Here is a 22,945-nt window from a genome sequence, read left to right on the forward strand (position 1 = left end):
TGCTCCCTCCTTGATGTGTACTACTTGGGGCCCTTTACCGCTGCAATTCAATCGTGTTTCCTTCTTTTTCCAGTACCCTGCTTTTGCCGTGATTGCACCATGATCCATTGGGTGTACAATGTAATTACAGTATGTTTTCAATTTCCAACGGGAGAGAAAAAAACTGGGAATTGCCGAATTGTGGGTGGGGACTGGGGGAGTTGAATAGCAGCGCGATAGCTATGCAGTTTTCCTGCGCTCCTGCATCCTTCTACAAGTATAGAAAGACAAATGCGCCAAAAATTCAGCAGGCCGGCAATTGCGCCAGTGGAAAAACAGCACCGTGATTAATTCCTGTGCTGTAGCTAAGGGAATATTTGGGCGACACAATTTTTAGAAAGAAATGCATCTAGTGAAAAAGAGCCCTTACAGGAATATTTCTTGGAATTATATGCCTTCATAAAGCACTGCGGTGGTCGCTAAACATCAGTATTCATATGGCTTTCTTTTATATAAACACTAAGCAGGGGTGTTACATTTTATTCATGGATTGTATTACTAGTGTCATCTATCTCCTTGAGTAACCAGAAGGCTGGATTCAATTTGCCTTTACAATCATTGGTTGTGCTGACTCCAGTGGCAAATACAAACCAAATTGTCTGATTTTGTAGACCGTACACTGATCTTAGTGCTTGTTAACAGATCACAGTGCACAATGTCTTTGCTTAAAGGACAACAGAGATGACGTGACCTAAGATAGACAAGCACACAAATAACTAGACTGTTCCTTTTTTTTTTTTTTTTTTTCTTTCTCTGCCTGAAAAAGTTAAACTTCAGGAATGCAAGTGACAGTTTCTGCCCGGGTTGGGACCGTGTTGGACTTGGTCAGACTACATTATAACCATCACTGATAAGGAATTACAGCCATAAAATATTTCCTTGTCAGTAAATTGCTTCTGAGAGCAGGAAAGAGATAAAAAGGGTCAATAATTCATAAATGTTAACTCTGACATACTTCAATGAAGGTGTCATTGAGCAGAGACCATGAAACAGTAAAAACTTAAAAACTAGATTCACATGTAAAATAAAACCGTAAGATATCGAAGGTCATTTTTGGGAGACTGAGGATAGATACAATTGTTTTTCTTATCAGTTTTTTTTCACCTCGGATGTCCTTTAAAAACCCAATTATACAGGTATACAAGTCCCTGAACCATTCTTGAAAAATGTTAAATAGTTGCTAGGTAGTGGAATGTCCCTGCTAAGTAAAATTGCAGCATGTCAAATGTCTAGAAGTCACAGGAGAGGGAAGGTGATTGGGACCTGCTGAGATGTTTATTTGCCTGGCGTTCTTTTAGACTTGGCAGGTTAAAGCACATTCAGATGATGGTTACTTTGGAAACTATTATATTTCAAAAGAATTGGACCCTAATGCCAACAAGAAGTGGGCCTACTGAGGAAATGTAAAAGTTGAAGTGCATTTTTCACTCCTTGCAAAACACATCTGTATCATTTTATAAATGTCAAATGTCGAGGATACGGCAGTTCATGGAATTTAACAAGTCATGGCTATTGTCTTATGTACCTACAGTATTAAGTGCTCTCTCTCCAAAAAGCAATTCTGACTTTTTTTTTTTAAATAACAATCGAGGGTTGGTTAAATTTGGTACAGAGATTTGGAACTTGCAGATTCACTGAGATTTTGTGGTCAGCAGAGCCTTAACAACCCTTCAAGAACTAAAGTACTGCAATTCTACCACACATCCTTTCTGGTTTATTAGACCTGCCCAGGGAACTAACAATAGGAGCTTCTGAGAGCATATAACAAAACAGGCTACCTCTTCTACACACAGCTGCTAAATCTTGAGTGTGGCAGGATTGATCTTCCTTCTCAATTAAATTGTCTTTCTCAGTAGCTTTTCTGGTACTGGCTAAAGCGTTTCAAGATGAATCAAATTAACATTTTACAGTTTGGGATTTGGGTACATACTGTGTATATACTCTAGTATAAGTCTAGAAATTTAGGTCTAATTTCATAAAAGTATAGGGGTCAGCTTATACACAAGTCAAGAACAACACTGAGCACACTGAGTAATGTATGTACTAATAGTCACATTCCCATTTGCAGCAATTTACAAGTGATACTTTCGAGGAAAGGAAATGCCAAGAAAACACAGGTCTGAAAGTCCTGGCTGCAACAATTAACAAGGAAAGGGGCAGGGGGAAATACTGGGCTGCATAAAAGGGAGTGCATAATTGCAGCACTTGGGCGCCTGAAGGAGGTATTGGCGGCTATTAAGGGACAGAAGGGTTTAATAGCTACAACACTGTATCCAATGCAATCATTAACACCTCCTGGTCCCCAAGTGCAACAATTCACTTTTCTGGGTAGACTTATATTTGAGTCAAAAAAAATCCAGCTTAAGAGGGTTGAATGTTGGAGTTGACTTACACACGAGGTCGACTTGTATTTGAGTATATACTGTATGTAGATTCAAGGGATGTACTGTTTTGGTATGCAACATACTTTAGTTGCAATTCATTTGGATACGATGCAACTGAAATATTGAATAGTTACAAATTGATCACCCGGGTAAATGGCAGACTTGACAGTAATGCATTTAGAAAGCTTTTGCACCTCCTTCACCTTCAGTCTGCTGCTAGGTTAATTAACCACTTCAGGTTACGTGGTTTTCACCCCTATTACCTATTAGCAGCTCTGCATGCATTATCTCGAGACAGATGATGGGTGCCAGGGGGTGTCTCGTTTTAATAGCCTATAAAAAGAGGAAAAAACTTTTTTTTTTTTAAACTTTTCTTTTTTATGTTTGTCCCAATTTTATTGGTTCAGTCGTAAAATGTGAGCAATTAATGCAGGATGCAGCCTCACGTCTAGAAACCTCTAGCAGCACTAATCCTGAATGGGAGATTGTCGTCTAAAAACCGTAAGTGGTTAAAATTCCTAGTTGTACTCCTGCCCGCCCCCCTCCCCCTTTTTTTTTTTTTTTTATTTATTTATTTATTTTTTATTTATTTATTTATTTATTTATTTTTTTACACTATGGATGGAGGTGTGACTGTAGTGCTGAACATGGCCAGCCCTGCCTGATGGCAATGGACTGTTATTGCAGGTGCCAGTGGTAGGGCAAGTCTGCTGTGAGTGTATGCTGTTTATGGTGAATGATTATCTGGGGACCTGTGATCAGTTATAATAGTGAAATTAAACATTTTTTGACTTTTTTTCTTCTTCTTTCAGAACTGATTTGTGTGTGTGGTTGCATTTCTATGAAATGCAGCTTTGAAAACTGAAGCTTATCTTGGGTTATAAATTCCTTTTTTTTCCACTCTCATCAAGCAGCATGTAGTATAATATGACCACCTAAAAGCAAGAGTTTAGCAATTCCTAAACTGAACTGAAATATCACACAGGCACAAGTATTACTTAGCGGCACTTGAATTTCAGCTCTTGTGAATTCAATTCTCTTGGTCATTGTTGTGCAGTTTCTGCAAGTTGTATGGCGCTCATCTGGGATAAATTCTACTGATTAAGCATGATTAGGAAAGGCGCACAGCTATCTACGCAAGGTACTGCAGTTGACACTGCTTATCAAAGCAAATTCAAGCCATAAAGCTCAATAGATTGCCTGCAAGGCTCACAGGCAGTGTTGTATCGACAAACAGATGTTAAGGCTATGAAAATTGCTATCTAATGTGGAAAGACTTGGGCTAAAGGAAGTTCCTCCTACTTAGGCCTCGTTCACATCATTTAGCGCAGATGGCTGTGCGATCGGAACGCAACGCGTCCAATCGCACGCCATCTGCGCTCCTATGCGCTGCGCTGCAGATCCCATTCATTACAATGAATGGGGACTGCGCTGCGATTCACAAAAATGCGTGCAGTACGCGATAGCGCAATCGCGCTGCCACGCAGCGCATATGATGGGAACGGTAGAAGGGCTGTCTATACTCTTCTACCGTTCTTGCGTGTCGCACACTATACGCGCTGCCATAATGCGCACGGCAGCGCAAATAGTCTGAACGAGGCCTTAGAATCTTGTTTCACACCATCAGAATCCTGGCTGGGAGCACATTTGTCTGTCAGTTTCTGTGCCCATTCTGCATGCGTTTTTTGCACACCATGTGTTTCTGTGGGAAAACACAAACACTTTACTGTTGTCAGTTTTTTTTTTCAGCAATGGAAAAACTCATTCAAGTGCGCACTAGCCCATTGATCGTGCTCCTAGCCTTAGGCGCTTTTTTTTTTTTTTTTTGCAAACTCAAACCTGGTTTCCTTAAACAGTTCCTGGTTTTGCCCCAATTCATGCTCTCTGGAAGTATGATCACTGCTTATAAACTGCGCAATTACATTTTCATGGTGAAGCTCTCCAGTACCAGTGGCAGAGATTCTAAAGTACACCACCCTTCCCTCAATTGTGCCTTCCCCAGGAGAGTTAGCAAATGTGCCCCCAGTATTATGTAGGTTGCTCCTCCCGCGTAGGTAGTCAGATGTGCCCCCAGTCTTAAGTAGTTCCTCACCAAGTATGGTTCACCAGATGTGCCACTTAGTATTAAGGTCACTCACCATACAATAAAATGATCCGATTTTACAGAAAATCGATAAATACGATCGGATCTCCCGAAAAAATCTAAAGCTTTTTTTTGTCATTCGACTGAAAAATCCAATCGGATTTCCAGTTTTTTTTTCCGATTATCCGGAAATGCTGGAAATTTTTCTCCAATTTTTCTAAAGACTGTATGGGGTGTGTGTGTCATTTTATTAATAGAAATCACCAGAAATCCGCTCACACTTCCCTGGGACAGTGCTGGAACCGGGACAGGCCAATCCAACGAGACAAGAGACAAGAGCAAAGAAAGGGTGTCCGCACAATGTCCCTTGCATCAGGTTCCTTTATTATGGACGTATCCACGCCAAAACACACATCATGTAGCTGACATGTTTCGAACCAAACGGTTCTTACTGAGTAAGAACCGTTTGGTTCGAAACATGTCAGCTACATGATGTGTGTTTTGGCGTGGATACGTCCATAATAAAGGAACCTGATGCAAGGGACATTGTGCGGACACCCTTTCTTTGCTCATTTTATTAATAGACACACTCTAGCAATTTTCTCAGTTTCCAATAATTTTTATCCTAATTGGGGAAAAATTGAACATAGGTGTGTAGTACATTGGTCATATTATTGAAATGTTATAATCAGTCAGAAAAATTGATTACAATTCTTGAATTGAACAGATATTTAAAAAATGGTATGGTGTGTGGCTACCTTTAGGTAGCCCCCATCCCCAGTACAGACTGCCAGATGTCCCATCCCCTCCTGGTATTGGGTAACCCCTTCTAGCAAAGGTAGCCAGATGTGCCCCCATTAGGTAGCCCTCCCTCCCCAGGCATAGGTAGCCAAATGTGCAACCAGTGTTAGGTAGCCCTTCTCCCCTTTATAGATGGCCAGGTCGGAGGGGCAGCGTTCTGGTGCAGGTTTTGCAGAGGCTGAGGAACCACTGGTCTCTGGGCGCAGAAGCTGCGAGGGTGCGTTTGTGCACCCCCTCTCCTGGCCATTGTAGAGTCGCATGTCGCAGCATCTCATCTATGGCCCCCTCTAGCGGTGCACGTAATGAATTGCCACTAGAGAGAGTCGTAAAGAAGAAATGTTGCGACCTGGCTTAAATTGGACCTGACCTCCAGAACATTCTCTCTGCTCTTAAAGATACAAAACCGCATACCTTTTAGGCTGCTTACACACCAAGACCTTACAGGCGCACGTTAGTGCGCCTGTAATGCTCCCCCAACGCACAGCCATGTAACACAAGTGGGCTGTTCACACAGCCCACGTTGCGTTACATGTAACGCTGCACGTTCTGTGCAAAGTGCAGCATGCTACGGCGTTGGAGCGGCTATAGCCGCGTTAGACAGTTTGCACATGCGCAGTGGGGGGCGGAGAGGAGGCGGGGAGAGCCAGCTACAGTAGCCGCGCACATGGCTACTTAATATTCACTGCACTGGCGGGCGCTGATTGGCCGGCGGGACCACGTGATGCGGAGTGTCTCGCTCCGCATCACGTGGTCCCGCTGGCCAATCAGCGCCACTCTGGGAGACATTATAGGACTCGAGCCGCCTAACGCGGCTCACTCTACCGTCGGCTCTTGCAGCACCATACGTTGTGTTAGGTGCACGTTATGCGACCTTAACGTGCCACCTAATGCAACGTCTTGGTGTGCAAGAAGCCTTAAAGAAAAACATTTCTTTGTTACAGCTGATACAAATCCTGCTATAAATATGCGGTGTGTACTTTCTGCTTTCAAGGAAGCAGTCATATTAACATCCTGTGCTTACCAATTAGCTCTCCCCTGTGGCAGTGAACTTACACAGCTGAGGGATCAAATTACAACTTGTGCTTGTTCACAGATGAACAGGAATTAGACAGGCTAAACTCTCTATAAACACAATCAGAGTGCACTTCCATAGGTTTTCCTTCTGTCCTGTGCAAGAGTTCAAGTCCACTTTAAGAGATTCTGGTGCCCAGTAGAGGGGAACTTGTGCAGCACTCTCCCCACACAACTCTGCAATGGCCAGGGGAGGGGGGCACAGACACACCCTCAGAGCCTCTGGACCCAAGTGCTGGTGGCTCCTGAGCCTCTGCCTCGGCCCTGTCTGAGTACAGAGAGATCTAAAGAAAACCTGCACTAGAAATTTTGCACCAGAATGCTGCCCCTTCGACTTGTTCCAAAGTACATCTTCTAACAGGACTACTACTATGGGCACAAAGCAAACACAGCACAGTGTTGGTCTTGTGAATGTACAGGTCAATGTCCAGGTTCAGGAGGAAAGATTTGAAGACCAACACCCCCAGAAATGCCTGCATAGTCTCCAGCTAGCCTTACAAAGCTTGAGAAGATCGGCAGAGATAAATAGCAGAAACTCCTCAATTCTAGATGTCTGAAAGTAATGTTCTTTCAAAGAAGAATCAAGGCTATAATTGTTGTCTTAGGTGCTGTTTAGAGACAGGTAAAAAGGGTGTTGTGCGGCACCCAAGATTTGGGCCATAATGTGAATTATGGCTATAGTGGCGCTTACTTAGTGATTTGGGAGCTGACAATAGCCGGAGCCCAAATTACGAGATAAACAACGTAATTCCGATGCCGGCAATAGCTGGAGCCCGAATTACTACTTCCCATTATCAGAAGGGTAATAGTTAAAGGATACCACAACTGACATGTGGCATAATGAGATAGACATGGGTATGTACAGTGCCTAGCACACAAATAACTATGCTGTGTTCCTTTTTTTCTTTCTCTGCCTGAAAGAGGTAAATATCAGGTATGTAAGTGGCTGACTCAGTCCTGACTCAGACAGGAAGTGACTACAGTGTGACCCTCACTGATAAGAATTTCCCCCTTTTTTATCTTTCTTGCTCTCAGAAGCCATTTTCTTCTAGGAAAGTGTTTTATAGTTGGAATTTCTTATCAGTGAAGGTCACCCTGTAGTCACTTCCTGTCTGAGTCAGAACTGAGTCAGCCACTTACATACCTGATATTTACCTCTTTCAGGCAGAGAAAGAAAAAAAGGAACACAGCATAGTTATTTGTGTGCTAGGCACTGTACATACCCATGTCTATCTCATTATGCCACATGTCAGTTGTGGTATCCTTTAAGTAAATAGCCAGGAAATTTGCTCTAGCAGGGTGAGACATTTTTGGGCATTTCCACTTTTATTACATGCATGCACTGCAGCTAGGTACTGTAGGATATGCATACTATGTCAATACTTTTTTTTCCAGTTTATTTTTAAAATTCCTAAAGTGCTAAAATCCTGATTTCACTTTGTAATTGTAGTTGATTGTATTCAATCTTCATAGGTGTGAAATTTAACCAATGGGGCTGCAGTATTCTAAATTGTGAAGGTTTTTAATATGTGTATGGTTTATGGTTATATCTGTTGTTTTTTTTTTTTGTTTGTTTTTTTTTTTTTGCCATAAATTATGCTTTTTGTGGGCGATACTTGTTTTCAGTAATTTCTTTTTCTATGCATTTTTATAGGCAAAAATGAGGGGAAAAAAATGAAAAACTACACTATTTCTCCAATTCCATCCCCTATAGTTTTAAACTAAACTATGCCACTATAAATAAAACTCACCCATTTTATTTGCCCATTAGTCCCGGCTGTCACATTTAATTTATGCTCCTAGTACAATGTATGTTGGCAATATGTTTGGAAGTAAAGGTGTATTTTTTTCTGTTGCCCGGTCCACTGCAAGCACTTGCGGTATGTACCGAAATAACAGTAATATACCCTCATGACATACATATTTAAAAAAAAAAAAAAAAAAAAGCAAGCGAAGTCCCTAAGGCAACTATTTATGGATTGCTGTATTTTTTTTTTTATTTCTTTAACAGGTAATGGTTTGGTAACTGGGATGGGAAGAAGGGGAGGGGGCTTTGGGAAGGATGAACTGTATTTTTTTTTTTTCATTAAAAATGTGTGGTGTGTAACTTAACTTTTGCCAGTAGATGGCACTACTCTAGGCACTGCAATTGATTCGGGGAACCTTCGCTTCTCTTATCCAATCGGCGCTATGGAAATGCTGCCAGGTAAGAGCGGCGGTCATGCACGCTCACCAGCCACTACAACACTTGACGCGTATGCGCGTCCAGATAGACTTGGGCGGTGTCTATTTGGACGACTATAGTCATCCAGATAGACTGAAGTGGTTAATGTTGGAGTTAGCTTGGATCTTTAGAAGAGACTTAAATCAGAGAGTTTAAATCAGGCAGAAGATTAGGGCTATAGTAAAGGGGTTGATATTATAAAAGAACACCTAAAGTGGGAAGGAAGAAAAAAGTTACCGTAAATGCTTACCTCAGTATTTCAAAACCTCTGGATGGTCCAGGGGCAGATAAGGAAAGGCTAGAACTGGAGTAGGGAATACATTTGGGAAATAGGTATATACTGTATGTGATAAATATTTCAATTTACAATTTTGATCAGTAATGTATTCATTAAATTTTTCTGCAGTGCTTAGAACAATTTTCTGTAATGAACTGTCACTCGGAGTGACTTATGTTCTATATGGACTGTTGATATTCAAATCCCTACACAATTTGGTCCCCCGGATACATGAAGGACTTGCTGAAACTGTACCACACCTCTCACAACCTTAGTTCAGCAGGATCCATAAACTTGGTCACTTCCAGAGTGCGCCTCAAAACCTTTGGAGCCAGAGATTTGTCATACTGCCCCTACCCTTTGAAATTCCTTACCACACCCAGTAAAGAAAGCCCCATCCCTGGCGCTATTAAAATTCAGACTGAAAAGCCACGCCTAGCCCGGGCATTTGCAGACCACCTTCCTCTGTACCACAGTATACCAATCAAACAATTACTGGACTGAGACCTGCATATGCGCATTGAGTCCTATAGGAGAAAAGCGCTTGGCAAATGTTATTTGTTATTGGTTAACTATTACTAATGGCATGGGCGTAACAATAGGGGATGCAGCCCATGCTCTCGCGGGGGGCGCCCGGGCCCGCTCAGGGCCATTTTTGGGGGCTGGAGGGGTCGCAGCATGAGGGGAGAGCTTGGTAGCACGTCGGTGGGGAGGGGGGACAGTCCCCCCCCCCCCCCCCCCCTCCTCACCTCGGGCTCTGCGCTCCCCTCCAGAATTGAATGTGTATGCAGGCGGTGGGCAGCGGCAGATAAATGCCTTCCGTGCGCTCCAGCGCAGATGTTTTTCCCTCTAGTGTCTAACGCGACTTCCTGTTTATACAGGAAGTCGCGTCAGAAGCTAGAGAGAGGAGCATCCGTGGAACGCAAAAAAAGGTATGTATCTGCCGCTGCCCCGCCGCCTGCATACACATTATTCAATGCTGGAGGGGAGCGCAGAGGGGAGAGCCCGAGGTGAGGGGGGGGACCGCCCCCCCTCCCCACCGACGTGCCACCAAGCTCTCCCCTCATGCTGCGACCCCTCCAGCCCCCCAAAATGGCCCTGAGCGAGCCCCGGGGGGAGGGGGGCCCGCTCAGAATTTCTGCAGGGGGGCCCGGCGATTCCTAGTTACGCCCCTGACTAATGGTCTTCAGCAAATTTAGGGATCACAATCTACTTAGATGTTTTGGATTAAGGGAAGAATCTGGACTAACCTGAAAACTCACACACAGACTCGGAGAACATACAAACTCCATGCAGATATTGCCCAGGATCTAAACTTTTTGCACCAGTGCCACAAGTTAAGACTGCTAGCCATAGTGCCACCTCCTGTTTTACCAGACCAACCTAAACATAGATCGACACTCTCAACGATGACCAAAACTACTGTGCCAAATCCTCTGTACACAAAAACAAGGTACCTCATCCCCTAGCTTCAAAGGTTAACAGACTTCAGCTGCATTGCTGTAACGATCAGTGTCGTAACAGATGATCAGATAGTGCTCACTCAGAACAGTAGTCAGATATCTGATTATGTGAAGATCTGTAGTATCACCAATAATACAGATAAACAAAAATAGACAACGTGAACTTTATTGCACAAGTGTAGTTTTTGGTGCAAACTGTAACACAGGAATACTCTTACAGTGATGGCCTTTGGAGACTGAGGCTCTAACTGGACAGAGACTCCTACGTGATAGCCCTGGAGGCTGGGGCTATCGCTAGGCAGAGAGTGGTCGTACAAGCGAGGTCAGCAACGGGTCAGTTGGTAAACAGTCAAGAGGTCAGTAGCGGTACAGAATTGTCAGGCAAATCGTAGTCGGTATTCAAGCAATATGTCGGCAGCAGATCAGATAGGCAGAAGTACAGAATCAGAAGGCAGAATCGAGGTCAGAGGTTAAGCAAAGGGTCATACACAGAAATATGAATACAATAATATGATGATTATAGCTATCAAAATCCTGAGCGAAGTGTGACTCCCCGGGGTCCTGCCGGATCAACACACTAGGAACTGACTAACGGTCTGAGAGCTAGCACTGTGAGGTATTCGCAACAACAGACAAAGATCAAATGACAGGCAGGTCCTAATATACCTAGGACCAGGCGAAGAGCGCCGCCCAGAAGCCCAGCCAATCAGATGGCAGGCAAGTGTCAGCTGACCGGCATGTCAGCTGACACATCTTCTGGGGGCATAAGTGCGGCGGCGATCCGCGTGCACGCGAGCCTGACGCTTGCCCACATGCTGCCCAAGACCGGACCTCCCTGAAGCCGACGGGAGGCCCAGAGACACCGCGGCGGAAGACTCCGCGAGACCAGATGCGGAAGCGGCGGTGACTCTATCCGCATCAGAAGCCGGCAAAGCAGCCGGCCTGACAATTGCAAATTGCTTTGTGATAGCAATATCTATCTATCTATCTATTGCACACTGCTCGTGGCGCGCGCTATACTGTACAGGACAGAAGTGCGTGCGTTCACTTTCTGGATGTGGTGCACACCATCCTGTCACAAGTGTATGCCATTCAGACAACACCACGGCCAATCAGTGCCTTCGGGAGGCGTGTCCAGGAAAAACACACACACATACAGTGGACAGGTTTGCATAATTATATACGTACACAGGTTGTTGTTTTTTTTGTCAACCAGAAGAAAATGGGTATTTCTCTTTTATATGCTTAGAGGCTTAGTTTTAGTATGAATAACTTGTAGCTAGAAAGTCATTCATGAAAATATTTATAGAAATGTTAATTTATCATTCAGGCCTTTCCATCTGTACGAAGAGATAAATACACCCATTCAATCCATTTCGCAGTGGTTCTTGAATTGGCTATATATAAACTTATTAGCAATGAAGGTTTCTGGGTCATACGATTCTGAAATGTATATTAAACCATTCTGAGGTGCTACTTCATTTTAATGTCCTGTTGGATAAGGATGGTTTTACACCGGCTCAACACAGTTTAAAGCAGCAGTAAACCTGATACAGAGAGCAGCAGACAGGACATTTATCTGCCACACTGGATTGTTTAGCTGTTATCTCTGCATTCTGCTGCATAATATGTAGTCTAGTGAATCTCCACATAAATCTTGAATGCTGAACTCTTAACAGCTAGAGAATACTTGCTTTTCAGATCTGCCTTGATAGGGAGCGCATAGATATTAAAGAAAATGTAATCTCTTTGTGCATTTTGGGCCCAAATAGTGGGAATAAGTAGTACTTTGAACCTGTATCGATCGGTGTCAGCACACCGAGAATCTGATTATTGGTGATCTGCAGCATCACCAACAATACAGATATATACCCGATTATTGATCTGCAGAATCACCAATAATACAAGTATAACTAACCTCTGGACACCTGATAGTGTGTTTTGGTGCAACAGTAGGCTGTCTCCCATGGGGCGGGAGACGCAGATAACAATGAGCATGGACCACCTGAAGAGCAGGTGGCCCTTGGCTGTATGAGGACTATCTCCTAGCCGAGGGGATGGAGATAACCTGAGAGCCAGTGATTCCCTGTAATACTGGGAATCAGACTATACTGCAGCCAAAGGACTCCTGAGGGATAGAGCCCCTGACTGGACTGCAGAGAGGCCCCTCTGAAGAAGAGGGAGTCTCTGTAGCTCACTGACACTTGGTAGAATAGTGCCACAGGTAGTACAGACAGACTGAACACTGGAGGGATGAGTGACAGTCAGAAGGGTCGGGCAGGCCAGGTCGGCAACACCCGAGCAATGGTCATAACAGATACCTATCACAATCCTAGACTGGGGTGTGAGTTTCTTGGTCTCGACACCCTGGAACTAGTCTAGAGTATAGATAGTCCAGTACTGCTGCGCTTGTATTCCACTGGTGTTCAATACGCTCATGTAGGGAGAAAAACACAAAGAGGGAACATAGGGTGTAACGTATGGACAAAATCACCCTTGGTGTAACCTCACACACTACCAGAGTAAGGGAATAAGTCCCAAACGTGCCAGAAAGCAGCCTCCACCTCTCCCTATGAAGTGGCCGCTTACCCTCAAATTTCTTGCTATCATGCATAGACCCCGGCAGCCATTACCATACAAATGAGTCAATGTGGTTTCTTGTTTGTATAGTATATCATATAGAAGTACCGCACCGTAACCTCAGCGCGTCCGCCGGCCTGGTGTAGCAAAGTCCTTACTTCCTGAACGTCTGTGCGTGCGTCCAAGCTCCACCTAATGTCATATTTTCTCTTTTCAGTATTGGAGATAAATTCAGATGTCCTCTTAGCCACCCTCAATTCGCACCCTCTGCATGCTCCGCATGGAAAAAAACCCGGTCTCTGCCAGCCTGTGAACCTTTGTGCGACCGGCGGGTCCACACAACTTGGCACTAGATGGTCTCGTAGATTCGGGGCCCTACGTTATATATACACTGAGGTCGTTCTGGTAACCCTCTTTTCAGTGCTGGATCTGTCATCAGGACTGGCCAGTGTTTTAATATTACCTTCTCCACCTGTTTGTACTGGACCGAAAAGTTTGAGATAAAGGCTGTATTCACTTCAGTACTATTTTACAGCCCCATCCTCCACCCTATTTGTCAGTAACCTCCTCCTATCCATGTTCTTCACATATTCAACCGTACTATCTATCTCCTCCTCCCTATATCCTTTTTGAAGGAATCTCTTCTTGATGATGTTAGCCTGACTATCAAAATCTGCTGTCTCAGTACAGTTCCTTTGTATCCTAATTAATTGTCCCTTTGGCACTGCCCTGATCCAGGCGGGGTGGTGGCAGCTATTTACCGGAATGAACCCATTTCGATCAGTGGGTTTGAAAAAACATTTAGTTTTAAGACCATTCTCCTCACGTATGATCTCAAGATCTAAAAAATGTATCCTATCAGTGTCACATTCTAAAGTTAGATTGATATTATTGGTAATATTATTGATTTGTGATACATAAACCTTAAATGTATCCACACTACCCCTCCAGATGATTAAGAGGTCATCAATATACCTCCTCCACAGCAGAATGTTAGGTTGACCTTCCCCGATGGCTTTCTCCTCCCACCTAGCCATATATAGATTAGCTAGGGAAGGTGCGAATGAGGCCCCCATCGCGCATCCCGAGCGCTGTAGGAAGTATTTCCCTCTGTACCAGAAGTAATTCCTGGAAAGAGCGAAATCTAGTAGTTCAAGTAGAAAAATGACTTGGTCATGATCTATCTCCTCATCAAGCTCAAGGTAGTGTCTGGCTGCCTCTATCACCCCCTGGTGCGGTATGTTCGTATACAGGGAACTTACGTCCGCCGTACCCAGTACGGCATCAGGCGTCAAGACCACATCCTTAAGAGTCTGCAGAGTGTGCTTAGTATCAAATAGAACATATGGAAGTTTCTTAACAAGTGGTTGCAAAAAGACATCTAAATATTCACCCACCCTATGTGTGAGTGAGCCCACCCCACTTATAATAGGCCTCCCTGGTGGGTTAATTGGGTCTTTATGGACCTTCGGGGTCTGATATATATAACAGGGGTTTTCGGGGCAGACGGCAGAAGGTATGCGTATTCTTGATCAGTTAAAATACCCATATTCAATCCCCTTTTGAGTATGGCTGTCAATTCCACTTTAAAATTCCCCACAGGGTTTCCATTAAGCTCTGGATATGTACTACCATCATGTACAATCCTGTCTAACTCCCTAAAATATTTATCTTTATCCAACACAACCACCCCCCCCCCCCCCTTTGTCAGGCGGGCGGATGACCAAATCATTCTCCTTCAGTAGTTTTTGCATATCCTTAGTGTAATAGATTTTATCTACGGTATGTCCCCCAGTGTTAACTTTTTAAATACCTCTATCGAATTCTGGCTTTGATTCTGTTGGGGGTTGAAAGTAGAATTATTTTTAAACGTAGTGTGCTTAAACACATCACCGCTGATGGCGTTCGCTCTAGAGGTGGGCCCTTCCTTATCCAGGAAGTATCTCCTCAGATTAATCTTCCTAATAAATTTGTGAGCATCCACATACGTGAAAAACTTGTTAATATTCTTAGGTGGGGCAAATTTCAAACCTTTATCCAGGGTCCTCAGCTCAGCTCTGCCCAATTGCACCTTACTGAGATTGAAGATGCCCTCCCCTACCAATTTCTTAGCCTTTTGTATTCTCCTTCCTGCTCTGCATCCCCTTCTGCCCGGCGCTTTATAGCTTTTCCTGGGGTGTGGGGGGATTGAGCATATGGCATTTCTCTCTCTGGGCAGTTGCGGGGGTAACCTCTCCCCAAAAAATTATCTCCCACGTTTTCCTGTACTTGTTGTAATGGGTAATATCTGTTAGATACTGGCACTCTATAATCCGGCCGACCATATCCATTCCTGAGGGGTGTATAACCCCCGTATGCACCCTCTGGCCTCCCTCTGTTCTGAAACCTGGGATCCTGGATAGGCTGTCTATATGGCGCAAATGGGCGCCTGGGTCCATTGTGGGCGGACCTCCCCCTCCGCCCACAATGGACCCAGGCGCCCATTTGCGCCATATAGACAGCCTATCCAGGATCCCAGGTTTCAGAACAGAGGGAGGCCAGAGGGTGCATACGGGGGTTATACACCCCTCAGGAATGGATATGGTCGGCCGGATTATAGAGTGCCAGTATCTAACAGATATTACCCATTACAACAAGTACAGGAAAACGTGGGAGATAATTTTTTGGGGAGAGGTTACCCCTGCAACTGCCCAGAGAGAGAAATGCCATATGCTCAATCCCCCCACACCCCAGGAAAAGCTATAAAGCGCCGGGCAGAAGGGGATGCAGAGCAGGAAGGAGAATACAAAAGGCTAAGAAATTGGTAGGGGAGGGCATCTTCAATCTCAGTAAGGTGCAATTGGGCAGAGCTGAGCTGAGGAACCTGGATAAAGGTTTGAAATTTGCCCCACCTAAGAATATTAACAAGTTTTTCACGTATGTGGATGCTCACAAATTTATTAGGAAGATTAATCTGAGGAGATACTTCCTGGATAAGGAAGGGCCCACCTCTAGAGCGAACGCCATCAGCGGTGATGTGTTTAAGCACACTACGTTTAAAAATAATTCTACTTTCAACCCCCAACAGAATCAAAGCCAGAATTCGATAGAGGTATTTAAAAAGTTAATACTGGGGGACATAGATAAAATCTATTACACTAAGGATATGCAAAAACTACTGAAGGAGAATGATTTGGTCATCCGCCCGGCTGACAAAGGGGGGGGGGGGGGGGGGGGTTGTGTTGGATAAAGATAAATATTTTAGTGAGTTAGACAGGATTGTACATGATGGTAGTACATATCCAGAGCTTAATGGAAACCCTGTGGGGAATTTTAAAGTGGAATTGACAGCCATACTCAAAAGGGGATTGAATATGGGTATTTTAACTGATCAAGAATACGCATACCTTCTGCCGTCTGCCCCGAAAACCCCTGTTATATATATCAGACCCCGAAGGTCCATAAAGACCCAATTAACCCACCAGGGAGGCCTATTATAAGTGGGGTGGGCTCACTCACACATAGGGTGGGTGAATATTTAGATGCCTCTTGTTAAGAAACTTCCATATGTTCTATTTGATACTAAGCACACTCTGCAGACTCTTAAGGATGTGGTCTTGACGCCTGATGCCGTACTGGGTACGGCGGACGTAAGTTCCCTGTATACGAACATACCGCACCAGGGGGTGATAGAGGCAGCCAGACACTACCTTGAGCTTGATGAGGAGATAGATCATGACCAAGTCATTTTTCTACTTGAACTACTAGATTTCGCTCTTTCCAGGAATTACTTCTGGTACAGAGGGAAATACTTCCTACAGCGCTCGGGATGCGCGATGGGGGCCTCATTCGCACCTTCCCTAGCTAATCTATATATGGCTAGGTGGGAGGAGAAAGCCATCGCGGAAGGTCAACCTAACATTCTGCTGTGGAGGAGGTATATTGATGACCTCTTAATCATCTGGAGGGGTAATGTGGATACATTTAAGGTTTATGTATCACAAATCAATAATCTTACCAATAATATCAATCTAACTTTAGAATGTGACACTGATAGGATACATTTTTTAGATCTTGAGATCATACGTGAGGGGAATGGTCTTAAAACTAAATGTTTTTTCAAACCCACTGATCGAAATGGGTTCATTCCGGTAAATAGCTGCCACCACCCCGCCTGGATCAGGGCAGTGCCAAAGGGACAATTAATTAGGATACAAAGGAACTGTACTGAGACAGCAGATTTTGATAGTCAGGCTAACATCATCAAGAAGAGATTCCTTCAAAAAGGATATAGGGAGGAGGAGATAGATAGTACGGTTGAATATGTGAAGAACATGGATAGGGAGAGGTAACTGACAAATAGGGTGGAGGATGGGGCTGTAACAAATAGTACTGAAGTGAATACAGCCTTTATCTCAAACTTTTCGGTCCAGTACAAACAGGTGGAGAAGGTAATATTAAAACAATGGCCGGTCCTGATGACCGATCCGGCACTGAAAAGAGGGTTACCAGAACGACCTCCGTTCATATACCGTAGGGCCCCGAATCTACGAGACCATCTAGTGCCAAGTTGTGTGGACCCGCCGGTCGCACAAAGGTTCACAGGCTGGCAGGGACCGGGTTTTTTTCCATGCGGAGCATGCAGAGGGTGCGAATTGAGGGTGGCTAAGAGGACATCTGAATTTATCTCCAATACTGATAAGAGAAAATATGACATTAGGTCATTTATGACAAGTGGGTCCCATCACGTTGTGTATCTTATCTGGTGTGTATGTGGTTTCCAATATATTGGACGCACTACTAGACAGCTTAAAAAGCGCATATCTGAACATATATACAAAATTGGGAAAGGTCATGAAGATCACAGCGTGTCTGCCCATTTTAAGCAGGAGCATGGCTGTGATCCTACTCTGATGCGGTATTGTGCAATCGATAAGCTATCACCATCTTGGAGAGGATCAAATAGGTTGAGGGAGTTAAGTAAAATGGAAACTAAATGGATATATACACTACGGTCACTCACCCCGGGGGGTTTGAACATTGAGATAGATATTAATTGCTTTATTAATAACGATTAAGGTAGCTCATTATTGTTTGGTTTAAGCTGGGCTGACCCTAGGGTTAGTACACAGTTTAATTTACGGTACTGAGGGCAAGGAAGGGGGGGGGGGGGGGATCTATCACTGTGAAGATGTATCATAAGGATGTGTTATATATCATATTTCACATGTGCACTGTGACGCTGGGTAGTTTATAATATGTCGGTTTATACTTTATGTGGGGGGGGGGGGGTTGGATAGGGTAGGATTGCCGCCACATTGCACATGGAGTGATATCTATTTATGTATGTATATACTTGTGGCATGTGTATGCACACGGCAAGGTATATTTACTGTTATGGTGCCCCCCCATCTTATCTGCAGCTAACAGTTACGGAATTCGGGCTTTATTTCATGTAAGCCTGGCAGTGATGCGGAATCCGAATCCGGATGGATACTGTGGTAGTGCCTTTACGGAATCCGGAATTAGATGGGGTTCATGAATGTGCATGGGTATTACGTATGCCCGTATGTTTTGACGGATTCCGGAATTAGATGAATACGTATGGGTATGACGTATGTCCGTCAGCTGCACTGTGATAGGTGGCGGGCTGATGTTGATGCGGATAAATGTTTGAGGCGGATGAGCGTGCGTCCAGCCCCTGATGAGTCACGCCCCATGACGAAACGCGTAGGGTGGAGCTTGGACGCACGCACAGACGTTCAGGAAGTAAGGACTTTGCTACACCAGGGCCGGTGGACGCGCTGAGGTTACGGTGCAGTACTTCTATATGATATGCTATACAAACAAGAAACCACATTGACTCATTTGTATGGCAATGGCTGCCGGGTCTATGCATGATAGCAAGAAATTTGAGGTAAGCGGCCACTTCATAGGGAGAGGTGGAGGCTGCTTTCTGGCACGTTTGGGACTTATTCACTTACTCTGGTAGTGTGTGAGGTTACACCAAGGGTGATTTTGTCCATACGTTACACCCTATGTTCCCTCTTTGTGTTTTTCTCCCTACATGAGCGTATTGAACACCAGTGGAATACAAGCGCAGCAGTACTGGACTATCTACATTGTGCAACGTCTATACAGAGGACACTGTTTGCAGCTCGGACTTTTTATCTAGCACTTTTTATCGTGCGCGGCATTATCTAAGAGTTTGTAGTCTAGAGTATAACACAGTAATAGCACAATGTCCTAAGCTTGAGTGTGTGATCCTTGGTCACAACACCCTGGAACTGGTCTAAATGATAACACCGCAATGACACAGTATCCCTAAGCTTGGGTGTGAGGTCTGTGGTCACAACACCCTGGAACTGGTCTAAAGTATAACACAGTAATCTGGCTAAGTGTGAATTCCCTGGTCCACCTGGTTCTAACACACTGTGGGATCTGAATATGGTCTGAGTTCTCACACATATGTATTCACAGCGGCAGACAACCAGCAACTGTCAAGCAAGATCTATATATACAGTGGAGGAAATAATTATTGACCCCTCACTGATTTTGTAAGTTTGTCCAATGACAAAGAAATGAAAAGTCTCAGAACAGTATCATTTCAATGGTAGGTTTATTTTAACAGTGGCAGATAGCACATCAAAAGGAAAATCGAAAAAATAACCTTAAATAAAAGATAGCAACTGATTTGCATTTCATTGAGTGAAATAAGTTTTTGAACCCCTACCAACCATTAAGAGTTCTGGCTCCCACAGAGTGGTTAAACACTTCTACTCAATTAGTCGCCCTCATTAAGGACACCTGTCTTAACTAGTCACCTGTATAAAAGACACCTGTCCACAGAATCAATCAATCAAGCAGACTCCAAACTCTCCAACATGGGAAAGACCAAAGAGCTGTCCAAGAATGTCAGAGACAAAATTGTAGACCTGCACAAGGCTGGAATGGGCTACAAAACCATTAGCAAGAAGCTGGGAGAGAAGGTTACAACTGTTGGTGCGATTGTTCGAAAATGGAAGGAGCACAAAATGACCATCAATCGACCTCGCTCTGGGGCTGCACGCAAGATCTCACCTTGTGGGGTGTCAATGGTTCTGAGAAAGGTGAAAAAGCATCCTAGAACTACACGGGAGGAGTTAGTGAATGACCTCAAATTAGCAGGGACCACAGTCACCAAGAAAACCATTGGAAACACATTACACCGCAATGGATTAAAATCCTGCAGGGCTCGCAAGGTCCCCCTGATCTAGAAGGCACATGTGCAGGCCCGTCTGAAGTTTGCCAATGAACACCTGAATGATTCTGTGAGTGACTGGGAGAAGGTGCTGTGGTCTGATGAGACCAAAATAGAGCTCTTTGGGATTAACTCAACTCGCTGTGTTTGGAGGAAGAAAAATGCTGCCTATGACCACCAAAACACCGTCCCCACCATCAAGCATGGGGGTGGAAACATTTTGCTTTGGGGGTGTTTTTCTGCTAAGGGCACAGGACAACTTAATCTCATTAACGGGAAAATGGACGGAGCCATGAACGACAACCTCCTTCCCTCTGCCAGGAAACTGAAAATGGGTCGTGGATGGGTGTTCCAGCACGACAATGACCCAAAACATACAGCAAAGGCAACAAAGGAGTGGCTCAAGAAGAAGCACATTAAAGAGAATCTGTATTGTTAAAATCACACAAAAGTAAACATACCAGTGCGTTAGGGGACATCTCCTATTACCCTCTGTCACAATTTCGCCGCTCCCCGCCGCATTAAAAGTGGTTAAAAACAGTTGTAAAAAGTTTGTTTATAAACAAACAAAATGGCCACCAAAACAGGAAGTAGGTTGATGTACAGTATGTCCACACATAGAAAATACATCCATACACAAGCAGGCTGTATACACCCTTCCTTTTGAATCTCAAGAGATCACTTGTGTGTTTCTTTCCCCCTGCATCTCTCATGCACTGAAGTTTCAGGCTGCTCTTTTCTTCCTGCAAACAGCTTTGCCCTTGTCTGTAATTGCTCACTATGTGAAAGCCCAGCCAGCTCAGAGGACGATTTATCCAGCTTGTAAAAGATAAGAGAGAAGAGAGAAGCTGCTCTAATCTAAATGACACACAGGCAGTGTGCAGAGAGGGGCCTGGAAGGGGGAGTTCATAGCAGAACCACAACACTGAAGAACTTGGCAGCCTTCCAGACACAGGCCTGACAAGTCTGACAAGAGAGAGATAAGTTGATTTATTACAGAGACTGTGATAGTACAAAGTGCTGCAGTAAGCCAGAACACATTAGAATAGCTTTTGGAACTTGTAGGATGATAAAAAACAGGATGCAATTTTTGTTACAGAGTCTCTTTAAGGTCTCGGAGTGGCCTAGTCACTCTCCGGACCTTAATCCAATAGAAAACCTATGGAGGGAGCTCAAGCTCAGAGTTGCACAAAGACAGCCTCGAAACCTTAGGGATTTAGAGATGATCTGCAAAGAGGAGTGGACCAACATTCCTCCTAAAGGCCTCTTGCACACTGCAAGCAATTCAGATTCAGATTCCGCTTTTTAATCTGTTTTTACTTCCGATTCAGATTCAGATTTGCAGTTTGCTCCTTGCACACTGCAAATCTGAATCTGAATCGGAGGTAAAAACTGATTAAAAAGCGGAATCTGAATTGCTTGCAGTGTGCAAGAGGCCTAAATGTGTGCAAACTTGGTCATCAATTACAAGAAACGTTTGACCTCTGTGCTTGCAAACAAGGGGTTTTCCACTAAGTAGTAAGTCTTTTATTGTTAGAGGGTTCAAAAACTTATTTCACTCAGTGAAATGCAAATCAGTTGCTATCTTTTATTTAAGGTTATTTTTTCGATTTTCCTTTTGATGTGCTATCTGCCACTGTTAAAATAAACCTACCATTGAAATGATACTGTTCTGAGACTTTTCATTTCTTTGTCATTGAACAAACTTACAAAATCAGTGAGGGGTCAAATAATTATTTCCTCTACTGTACGTGCAGTGCTGTGCTGCTCCGCCCGAGTCACTCAGCCAATCCAGAGTCCAGCTGGGATCAGCTGATCGGCCTGATCAGCTGATTCCCTTTTGCTGGTATAAATGTCCTGTCGCCTGCCGCGCGCACGCATAGCTATCCATCTGTGTGCACTAGAAGGTCCAGCCAAGCCAGACGCGTGTCGCTGCGCGGAAACCGCCGGTCTGAACGCGGAGATAGCCGCCCCGTCACTAGACCACGCGGCGGCATCTCCGCTGTTCATTACAGAACCCTTCTGCTCGATCGCTTTCTGGATCAGGCCTATATCTTTTTGGATTAGGCCTATATCTATTCAGCTTTAAGCTTCATACACACTGTCAATGATTGAGATGCAAATAATTTTTGTTTTTTTTTAAATTTCATTTAAATGATATGCAGCTTGAAATTGGAGCAATCATAATAACTTCCTGTTAATTTTTGTTGTTCTATGTTGTAGCTGTATAATATCTTCATTAACTTTTAATACAAAGAGAAATTTTCTTCTTCTTAATCATACACAAGTGTCATTGTATGTATTGTCTAGCGCTGTGTAATATGTTGGCACTTTATAAATACAATAAATAATAATAATTGTCACCCTTAAAAGATGCTAGTCATAACCTGGACAGAAAAAGTTCCCCTTTTTAAAAAAGCATTGCTTCTCATTTTTGCAAAAATGACTTGACAAACACTTACTCCCTCAGCAATGCAGTCCTTATTCAAGTCCCCAAATACTGAAGTTCCCCAAGGCTTTAAAGAGACTCCGTAACCAAAAATGCATCCTGTTTTTTATCATCCTACAAGTTCCAAAAGCTATTCTAATGTGTTCTGGCTTACTGCAGCACTTTCTGCTATCACAGTCTCTGTAATAAATCAATGTATCTTTCCCCTGTCAGACTTGTCGGCCTGTGTCTGGAAGGCTGCCAAGTTCTTCAGTGTTGTGGTTCTGCTATGAACTCCCCCTTCCAGGCCCCTCTATGCACACTGCCTGTGTATTATTTAGATTAGGGCAGCTTCTCTCTTCTCTCTTATCTTTTA

General features: G+C 43.9%; 1 protein-coding gene across 6 annotated transcripts in view; it reads left to right on the top strand.

Moving 5' to 3' along the window:
- Positions 1-22,945, top strand: part of PC (pyruvate carboxylase) — a 1,086,793-nt gene that overhangs the window by 221,415 nt on the left and 842,433 nt on the right. The gene's annotated exons all lie outside the window — the stretch shown is intronic.

This window comes from Hyperolius riggenbachi, chromosome 11 (genome assembly GCF_040937935.1).
Source record: "Hyperolius riggenbachi isolate aHypRig1 chromosome 11, aHypRig1.pri, whole genome shotgun sequence".
Taxonomy (NCBI): Eukaryota; Metazoa; Chordata; class Amphibia; order Anura; family Hyperoliidae; genus Hyperolius; species Hyperolius riggenbachi.